This window comes from Pteropus vampyrus, unplaced genomic scaffold (genome assembly GCF_000151845.1).
Source record: "Pteropus vampyrus isolate Shadow unplaced genomic scaffold, Pvam_2.0 Scaffold11, whole genome shotgun sequence".
In the NCBI taxonomy this organism is placed as follows: Eukaryota; Metazoa; Chordata; class Mammalia; order Chiroptera; family Pteropodidae; genus Pteropus; species Pteropus vampyrus.
In genome coordinates, this window is record NW_011888792.1 from 17,018,782 (window position 1) to 17,024,636 (window position 5,855).

At 31.1% G+C, this 5,855-nt stretch overlaps 1 pseudogene; it reads left to right on the forward strand.

The window, feature by feature from the left end:
- Nucleotides 1–4,975: 4,975 nt before the first annotated feature.
- LOC111731996 lies at nt 4,976–5,094 on the forward strand (annotated as a pseudogene).
- The last annotated feature ends 761 nt before the right edge of the window (nt 5,095–5,855 follow it).

The following is a 5,855-nucleotide window of genomic DNA, read 5'->3' on the forward strand; positions in this document are numbered from 1 at the left end:
CTTATCATTTTACATTTATTTTATGTTATAATAATCTAAGTATAATACAATCACAGTTCTTTTTCTAAAGTTTTTAAAATGATTTGAAAATGTAAGTATTTAAAAGATCAAAAACTTGAATGCATATTTATCCACTTCATAGCTACTTTTTAAGTACATCAAAGTATTGAATTCCATGTGAAAAACATTACGTAAAACTTATCATTATTATCTTCCTGTTTTATGAATAAATTAGCAAGAAAATTATTCAAATTAATTTTTGTGAATTAATATCAAAGGAGTAGTCTGTTTCTAACAATAAGTTAATACATTGCAGAATGAGCTACAAAGGCCTTGCTTTTAAATACTTGGTATCATCTACTGTATACTTAGATAAAGAAATTTACTCTATGAATATATTTCCTTAGAAATCTACTGAATCAAATGTAAAAAATTGTTTAGTGTTGCATGATGAATTATTTTCTTCTTTTTAATTAATTTTCAAATGCACACATTATATAAATGAATATGAATGAGTTACTGGTTATCATCAGTTGACAAAATAAAATATATTGTGCATTAAAAAGTAGGTAGGCAATACAGTAAAATATCACTTCAAGCTGGACATAAAATTAAGCTGTTACTCTAAAAGCTAAGAATTATAAATTATTTGAAGAAATACAGTTTTTCAGTGAAATTGTATTAATCAGTAAATATCATATGCTTTATTTATCTCTTAATGCAAACTCTAAAGTAATTGGACAATTTTTTATTGTCATAAATTTTAATAAATGTTAATCTAATGTGTTTACAGAACTCCATTTCTAAATAAAATTTGTTAAGTACATGGAGTAAGTCCCAATATCAACCAGACTTTCCTGTTCTATTTTAGTTTCCTAGTAGAAAACTAAATAGATGCTGCTTTACTATTCATGATATTTTAATTCATCTGTATCGACTATATTCTCTCAAAGTTGCTTTGGTTCCAAAACATTATTCCTAACGGATTATAGACTTGGTATTTTGAGCTGTGCAGTTATTCATAAGTGCCTATACCTAAAGCACAGAACAGAACCTCAGACTGAAGATTACTTTGGTAGCTCAGTGTCTATGAGCCTCAGCTTGATCGCTGAGATATGGAAGAAAACAGTGCTCAAGAAACGGTAACATTACAGATGTCCCTGGACTTGCATTTGCTGCTAAATGAGCTTCTGAGCATTTAGGAAGAGACACTCAAAAGTTAATGTGCTATGGGCCAATCCAACACCATCTCTGAAATTAATTAGTTAAAATAATTTTTTCTTTCATCCAAATATTTAATCATTTAAATTTTCATATTGTCTTCTAATAATGAAATAGAAGCCAAGCATTCTTCTGTTTGTTTATACATTTCAGAAATATTTATCCAGGTGAACAAGTCCATGGATAACTACTTTAACTATATTTAATTTTCTAGACAACAGATAAAAACAAATATATATCTGAAAAACATAGTTTTGCTTTTCTCTTCTTTATTTAAAAGAGGAACAATTCTTTAATTTTATATATATCCTGGCTAGCTTTAGGTCATAGATTTTATTGATTCTGATCCATAGTAGCCATTAAATTATTAATTTTCTATGAAAATAAAAGAGCATGTTTATCAAGCTAGCAGTTAAACCAAGGTTCAGATCAGATGAAAATACTGAAAGCCTAATTTAAAAATGAAATACAATTTTAGTTGAGAAAAGAAAGATGTATAATATTTCAGAAGGAAAATATTACACTTAAGGATGTGACAAATATGCATAAAATTTTTAAAAACTCATTTCCACACAAGGCAATAATATACCATCTTCTTTGCAAAGAAAAAGTCAGTACTAGATCTTGTTTTTTAAACAACTGGTATGCCCTCTAGTAAAGACTGAAGTAAGCCAATCACTGCTTTACCTACCATAATAATTATTAAAGAATAATTCCCCAATTTGAAACCTTGCATTTTAGGAACAGTATACAAGAAAGAATAGTGATCATAATTAAAAGACTTTAAAAATCCAAAACAAACTTAGAAAGAGAAAACTACTTCTTTTAATCTTGGAATCAAAGAAAGAAAACATATAAATTAACTCGGAATATGGGTTAAACAAAACACATAATTATCTTGGTCACAAAAGTTATTTGGAAAAAAATAGGTAAGGTTCAACTAATTAGCATTTATAGTTATTTTTCATTTCAGAAAACACATAAATAAAACTAGCTTCATTTTTCTCATAGTTCAATATATTTATCTTAATGGACCAGTTTACTTGATGGCAGAAATTTAACTTTATCAATACAAATAAGTCACTGAATTCTGAGTTTTTTCAGTGAATTGCAGATTTCCTATTCCTTTTCTCATTTCTTTATGTTTGAATTGAAGGTCTGGGTGATTTGGATATAGAAAGGCAACTGACAATTAATCATCATCTTCTGTCAATGCTGGATTTGACTGATATTTCCATTCAATTCTCTTGTTTCCACGTGAGTCACTATGCCTCCTACTGATCCCAGAAATGACCCTTCTTAAATCCCCTGGTCCTCTATCAGACACTTCCATGTTCCCTTAACAGAAATATTTAGGTAACCTTAACATCTGGGTCATAAACAATTTGTAAGTTGTCTCAGACCCTTTCTATCTTATGGAGCCAGATATATATTTCTAGTCTGCTATTGCTATACATACACTCTGAGAAAGAGACCAATGTCTCCCAGATGTTAAATGAAAAAAGCAGCACCTGGTTTTCTTTGTCTATTTGTGTACAAATAGATCCCAAAACTGAACTATGATTCTAACTTTCCCCTATTCCAGGTTGTTTCTGGAATAATGTGTAGGGTTTGTAGGAAACAAGATGTCTTTCCTCAAGGACAACAGTACTTCATTGTAAATCAACATTCCTTCCCAATGCCCCCCAACCCTAGTCAACGTTTCCATTTCACTTCTTCCTTTGTAATAAAGTAGAATCTTACATCATTTTTCTAAATATTTGTTGTTACACTATACATTTCATGCATGAAATCCTTCAGATATTTTCCTTTCTAATAATCAAATGGCAGGCCATAAAGACTCAAATACAAAAGAAAAAAAAAATCAACAGAAGATTAGCAAGTTGAATTCAGTAATATGGAAAAGAGTGGGGAGGGGGTGAAATACATGGTGGACAGGTGATTTTTTTTCCCCAGAGGTCAAGTTAGAAAAAAATTGAAATTTAATTATGTAATTTACTACATTAACAGAATTAGAAAGAAAATAAAGGATTGGCCTCAATAAAGCCAGAAAAGGCAATTGAAAAATCCATCAACCATTCATGACAGAAAAATAAGTCTTAACAAACAGATTTGATAGAAATTTCCTCATCTGATAAATGACATTTAAAAGATGTTATAGCTAAACTACTGGAAAATGGGTGAATTATTAAGCGATTTAAATCCTTCTAAGTTAGGACTAATAAAGATATCTATTCTGACTTCTATGCAATATTAGAAAGAGGCTCTAGTCAGTACAATGAAAAAAATATATCAAAGCATAACATTAGAAAGAAAGGTATTAATCTGTCTTCAAACAACATAATGGTTCACATAGAAAATTTAAAAAGTTTACAGACTCGAGGTCAAGATTTGAAATATTACTATTTCTTGTATATTAGCAAAAAAACAATGGTAAAATGTAATTTAAAAAATTCTATTTATCTTGCCATCAAAGCCATAAAAAGTTATATGTTTAGCCAGCTATACCAAAGTATAAATAATCTAGTGGAAAGAAATCAAGAACAAATATATGTCATGGTTTGAAAGAACACTCTTTATATGCTAATTACCACAAATTGATTTATAGATATAATTCAATTAAATCAAAACGACAGGCTATTTTATAGAAATTGAGGTGCTGACTAAAATTTATATGGAAATGCAAAGGATCTATAATTTTAAAAATCTGGTAAAAGAAGTACAATAGGTCTCACACTACATGATTTCAAGACTTCTATAAAGCTACAGTAATCAAGATAGTGTGGTATTGATAAAAGGACGGATAAATTAATGTAACAGAAAAAATTTAGAAATAAACCCATATATATCTTTCTGCATGATTATTTAAGCAATATTTTATGCACACTTAGAGAAATAACTCCAACTTGTATCTAAAGAAGTACATGGTGTCATTTTAACCTTATAAACATGAGATGAGATGGACACTTACTTTAATTCTGTTTATTTTAAATTATGTGCATTTGGTGAAAAGAAAATATAATTATGCTGAGAGTTTAGCTAAACTATTCCGTTGCTGCCCCTATATACATTTTGGGTGGCCAAATGATCTGCGGGGGCCTTGAACTGACACTAGCCCCTGGCTCAGCCCAAGCCCGTGGGTGACAAGTAAATGTAAGTTCCCGATATGACTTACTCATTTTCCCCATACATCAGGGCCTTCCCCTTTTGCTCCCCTTAGATAAAAGTCTGAAAGCTCACCGAAACCCCAGCTCATTTTGATTTCAGTTTACCAATCTGGCCTTGGCCTGGGAACCACAAAGCACTTCACTAGTGGACTCTAATGAAGGCCAATGCCTTCTCTCTACATACACCCTGTCTTGCCTCCTCAGTTGCTCCTGAGGCGTGCCCTGTATGTCCTCCATGACCTGTGAGTGATATACTTTTCTATTTCATTTACCCTAATGATCTTTTGTTGAACCATGGCTCACCATCTGACACCTCCAGGCTCTATTTAACAAATATTAATTTAACAAAGTCACAATAAATTAAGATTGCATTAATCAATTACTTTGATATCTTAATTTAAGCAATCAATATACCTAATTATTTTTCCAGCCCCATTCTGCTATGTATTTTTATATATACTATCTAAAATATAGAATTCTTTTAACATTATATATTTAAAAACTAAAATAAATTAAACAAAAATAAGTAACAAAAAGAAACCAACCAATTTATAAACAAAAGAAATTCATTGGATTAAGAGTTAGGTATCTACGGCCATGCCACCCTGGACAAGCTTGATCCCATCTGATCTTGGAAGCTAAGTAGGGACAGGCCTGGTTAGTACTTGGATGGGAGACTACCTAGGAAGACCAGGTGTGGTAGGCATAAAAAAAAAAAAAAAAAAAGGAAAAAAAGAGTTAGGGGTTTTAGTCCTCATCCTAGCTCTCACACGAACTAGCTACCGGACTTTAAGCAAGTCAAGATAGCACCCTTGGCCTGAGCTTTCTCATTTTTCTATTCAAAATGTTGCATAAAATACATTAGGTTATTTACAAAATTTGCCTTTGCATTTTATCTTGTCATGGGCAATTAATAACAATAATAAAAATAACTACCACAAAACAATCCTCCTAATTTTAAATTGATGGTATACAATACAAACAGTGATTGCAAATGTATAGTCCATTCCTAACATCAAGGGAGCAAACTTGAGAAAGGAGTTGAACTACAGGCCAGATGAGGGAGCAAGCACATAAGAGATATCAACTTTTGATTACCTACATACAGTATGTATCACACAGCTTTGCTTGGACATTTTTATCTTTAACACTTCCCATCATACTTTTAATGGCCAGCATGCAACAAACTTATGACCTTAAAGCAGATTTAGGAAGGCACTGATTTGGTAGGACCATTCCCTCAGGGTCATCCTAAATTTACATTTTTTTTTTCTTTGTCCTTTGCAGAGAGAACACTATGCAGGTGATTTGAAGAAAGAAGTAGTGTGTGCAGATTAGAACAACTCTTTTAAGACCTTATAAGACAGCAAACTGAAAGCTGTATTTTCTTTTATTTCTAAACTTCAGAAACATTTTGGGGGCACTCTGCTCTTAGAAGATAACATTTATTGTTACAATTTATTCTAT